The sequence below is a fragment of the Sycon ciliatum genome, unplaced genomic scaffold (genome assembly GCF_964019385.1).
Source record: "Sycon ciliatum unplaced genomic scaffold, ocSycCili1.1 SCAFFOLD_1842, whole genome shotgun sequence".
Taxonomy (NCBI): domain Eukaryota; kingdom Metazoa; phylum Porifera; class Calcarea; order Leucosolenida; family Sycettidae; genus Sycon; species Sycon ciliatum.
This window is the reverse complement of record NW_027045013.1, coordinates 1-5000: the sequence shown is the minus strand read 5'-3', so window position 1 is coordinate 5000 and position 5000 is coordinate 1. Positions and strand designations below refer to the sequence as shown.

The window sequence follows — 5000 nt, the reverse complement described above, 5'->3', positions numbered from 1 at the left end:
TGTCGATTGGATCCCGCACGTTTCTTTAGGCGTACGGATGTGCCTTCCCGTTACACCGATCCACGCCTCTGTAACAGCTTATATTATAGCGTCTCTTAGTATTTCTGGCTAGAGTAGTATTGTTGTTTTCCTTGGAGTGATATCTGATATCTCTGCTGACTGCCTAGTCTACATGATCAGGCAGCCAGCTTGCACCTTCAGTACAGCAGGGTGGCGAATACATTTCTGCCGTAACCAGGCCATGTGGCATTTTAAGACCAATGGTAGATAGCACTGCACCATGTTCTTTCAATTTGGCGACTCTTGCAAAGGCTTAAAAACCTGTCTTCAATCGTGTGCATGGCACATTATACACAATTGTGCCATTGTTCAATACAATTAATGCAAAGGCTCAAATGGTAGATTATGATACTCTCCATACTTCATCACTGTTATGAAATCAATTGAACTCACAATGCGACACACATGTGCTGGAATAATTACTGGATGTTTCTCTCTAAGTCTCTCTCTGTCCCTCTTTCCTCTCTTTCTCAATCTCTCTATATCTCCCTCCTATCTCCCTCCTTCCCTCCCTTGCTCCCCCAAACCCCACCCAACCCCTCACAGTCCCTCCCTACCAACCCATCCCTCATGTCTCCTTGCTCCTGCAGATCTTGACACTTGACTGACTCACGACCGCCAACAAGAGCACACAAGACGTCCACCAAACCTTCAATGAAGATAACTTGCAAGAATTCCCCATTCCCTGCTCATGACACAGTGTTTCGGGTAATTCCATCACCGGTTGAGCTTGCGTAGGCTGCGAATGATTGTGTTCCAAGACTGGAGTACTGCATCCGCACCCAATTGGAACCGAAACTACTGACTATGTTACAAAGGTGGCCCCACAGACATTAAGATAGCACGTCGCACTACATTTTAGGGCGCTCACGCAACCCAAATAGCACAAGGGATAGCTGCTAACAAATACGCTCTGTTTACAGCGCAACCAACACCTCGTGAAGCCCAAAATAGCAGCTTGAGCAGGAATCGCCCATTGAGTGTAGCTAAACAGACGCTGGAAGCCAGCAGCTGTGCACAACGCTATCACATTCAACAACAACTCACGCGTCTGCATGAGGGATACCACTATCCGCTTAGAAGTAGCAGCGACTCCGACTGTATTGGTAGGTCACGTGAGTGGGTCCCATGAGAAAAACATATGTTTGTACGACAAGTAGAATAGGATGGTTAATTTATTGCATACCTGCACTGAGTCACTCACCTGTACTTTTCAGCTCTCCAAATTCAAATAAACACTAAACAAAACTTCTTGAATATTCTGTAAGATAACAATAGTCTATTCGGGTTCTAAAGCAAAACAACAACAACAACAACAACTACAACAACAACAATCTCTTATTGGTCACTGGCTATCGTGAGAATAAAGATTTGAAACAACAACAACAACAACAACAACAACAACAACAACAACAACAACAACAACAACAACAACAACAACAACAACAACAACAACAACAACAACAACAACAACAACAACAACAACAACAACAACAACAACAACAACAACAACAACAACAACAACAACAACAACAACAACAACAACAACAACAACAACAACAACAACAACAGTTTCTCTTATTGGCCACAGCATCCTGCATAAAAGATTTCAAGATTTAAAACAACAGCAACAACAAAATCAAAAACAGCCACAACAACAGCAACAACAAGATGTTGAACATCCTCTGGAAGCATCAATAACTACCGCTAGTGGCTGTACTTTCTACGTTGATGTATACGTACGAATGACATCATCCGGTAGCGGTGGCCTGTTTGCTTCCGAATGCAGCAAGTGACTTGGAGAGTAAAGGCCCGAGCCAAAGAGTCAGCACACTGCACACCGCACTACAGACTATCCTAGAACACAATCCGTAGCTCAGGTCGCTGGTAGAGTAGTAAGCAATGCTTCATCAGACCTGCAAGTCGCCTTAGACTGGAGCATCATTTCCCTTCAAAACTTCATGTAGATCGCGATTATCACGCAGCAGAGCTTTATTAGCACACTGATCAGCAACAACAGATTCCTGTTCAAGTGAATTTTCTCATGCGTTTTTTCTAGACCACACATGTCCTACCCTATGACGGTGTCTTGAAAGATAGATACATTTGCAGGAACAACGATACCAGCTAGTGGTGACAATGCGCAGCGGACTGCTGATAGTGGTGTTTACCGTTGGTGTGTTCGTAGTAATACCAACACACAGTGGAGCAACAGGTAAGATTCTACAAGTATGTAGATGAGACCACCCCGCTAATGTCAGGATCACTATAAAACAGTTTACTAGTTTTCTTCAACGAACTAAATTTTGCTGTGCCAATGTGATAACTGATAAGTGATGCCACTATTTACAGCACTACCCTGCAACAGTAAACACTGCTATCCGCATAGAGCATCCAGAGTTACAGCACTGCCAAAAAACGAAAAAACGGACTTGTTCATTAGTTAGCGGGAAAGTTGCAAACTAGAAAGGTGTGACGAAACAATTGACTTTCACCCGCTGGAATCGAACCAAGAACTCTCCTCACTCATGGCCAACAGTTGGCGCAGTCGGCATCCAAACAGCGACCGTTCACATAATTACGTTTTATCAGACTTCGAAACTCACGCTTCCTGTGAATCCACGGCGACTTGTTGGACGCAGCCCTCACTTTAACCCACTAACTTCACGTACAAACCACAAGAGGAGCCCCAATACATAACATATTCAATAAAAAAGCCGAAATATTGAGGGCGTTTTAAACTTAGAGTGGTACACTAATGATATACAAACTGAATGTGCCGGCGGAGAGCACATAGCGGGATGCAGACCTACACTGATGGTCACTTATTATAGATGTTGTGGCTAATGTTTCTTCTGGATACCGAACACTTCAAAACGCATACTTCGGAGTTTGAGTAAAATAGCATCTACCTGCCTGCTTTTATACTTTCCAGCACTGAGCAAGTGCATAATTACATTTTCTCTGTGTGTGTGTGTGTGTGTGTGTGTGCGTGTGCGTGTGTATGTGTGTGTGTGTGTGTGTATTGAAAGGTGGGAGGGGTGTCGGAGTGCTTGAGCGAGCGTGTCCATCTGGGTAGATAATGAGCATGTGTGTCTGTTCGCTTGGTTTGTTTGTGTGAGAATGTTTCAACTTGTCTTAGGCGAGACTGCAATATGGATAAATGCTATATTGCAGCCTCGTCAGCGTGCACATCATTACAAAGTCGAGCAAATTTGACCATTGATAATCATTTTAAAAATGACAAGTTCGCCTGATGTTAGACAACATTCTTCAACCACGAACAACACCTATGTGCAAGTTTGTTCATATGCGTGTGTGTATTTTACGTGGGAATGTTACAACCTGTCTGTCTCCCCCTTGCAGTCTCAGCACCATGCACATTGTCACAAACTCCAGGAAATCTGACCATTGACAATCATATGAAGCTGGAAAGTGCGCCTGGTGCTGGACCAATTCTCCAACCGCGGACAAGTATTCCTTTCCCGAACATATCCTTCTACAGCAGGTGTACATTTGTCCAGATTGATATTACTGCAGAAGAGATTGGACAATCCTGCAACGCAACGTTAGTGCTATTGAAGGAATTCCCTGGGGGAAAGTATCAGATTGCCTCTGAACGCATACCACCTACCACACATATAACGGGAACTGTAACATGGGCCGTGGTGAGCCTTGATCACTACGTATCAAATAACAGCAGAGTAACAGAAGCTTTTATCATTGGAATGACTCTGCAAGTCGGATGCCAGTTGAATTCAAAAGCTACCTCACCGGAGGTCGCCTGGGTAATGCTGCAAGGTAGTACACCAGATGTCTTACAGAAGTTTTCCTATGGTGCTGCACTGGAGCCTCCTGTCACGATGACAATCCGTGGTAAGTGCCATTCATTCCCGAACTCTCTACTCATTTACTTCCCCGGACAGTGGCAAGGAGTGATTAGTACATGCGGCAGGCATTCTTGAACTACCAGCAACTCTCACTTATCAGGTTAAATTGTAGACAGTTGCCATCCTAGACCGCTGTGCTGAGCAATACTAGAATACGAGAGAGATTACCCCCTCCTCGATCTCATCTGGCGCGGCCTGAACGGCCAATGTAGTACAGCGCTGTCAAAGCAGCTGACGCCCGCAACCACGGCCCCAACCCGACATCAAGCCAACGCCGGGCCCATTCTCCCGCTGGCCAGGACGCATACAGGCACTCGCCGACCGTTCTTCCGTGGACCTGCGCTGTGGAACACTCTGCCAGCCAGTGTACGTTCCTGAAAAGCCGTGGCCGATTTCGCAGCAGCCGTGTACCCGTACACTCTCAGGCCATAAATGTTTTTAAAGAAGAGAAACAGTTATTATTATTATTCTTTTATTCCACGATGGCGTGACGCCAATAAGGATGATTAATAAGTGCGATAGAACTGGTACTAGCCAGAAACAGCTAGATGGAAATTAACCGGGAGGCAAGAAGCAATGGATCATGAAAAACAAGCGGGGGCAATAACGTTAGCAGGGGTGCAAGTACACGTTCGAGATATCAGAAACCAGGGGGGTGCGCGGAGCAGGACAGTGACATGCACCCCCCACCCCCCCCCCCCCCCCCACACACACACACGGACAGTATGTATAGGCATAACGAACGGTCTTCTCCTGTTAGCTCTGTTTGTCCAATACATGAGATATAACGTCTTTCTTGTTGTTTTTCCTTCTCCATGTAGCTGCTTCCAGCATGGTAAACGACAGTACCATGGCCTTTTCAGATTTTCATTGTACCTATTTGTAGTACCTCCCGGGATCAGTACTTCCACTTGAAATAATATCCACTCCAATGCCTCATTCTTAGCATTCTTTTATTCGCTTCCATGTAATTGGGCATATTGCCCGTTTGGTATTGCGAATTCAAATAAAAAACAACAACAACAACAACAACAACAACAACAACAACAA

General features: G+C 45.0%; 1 protein-coding gene across 1 annotated transcript in view; it reads left to right on the top strand.

Moving 5' to 3' along the window:
* Positions 1–462, top strand: part of LOC135830795 (uncharacterized) — a 7103-nt gene extending 6641 nt beyond the window's left edge. The window contains exon 2 of the mRNA XM_065343007.1: positions 1–462. This exon is cut by the window's left edge and continues 1361 nt beyond it. The gene's annotated coding sequence lies outside the window, so the exon portion shown is untranslated.
* Positions 463–5000: the final 4538 nt, after the last annotated feature.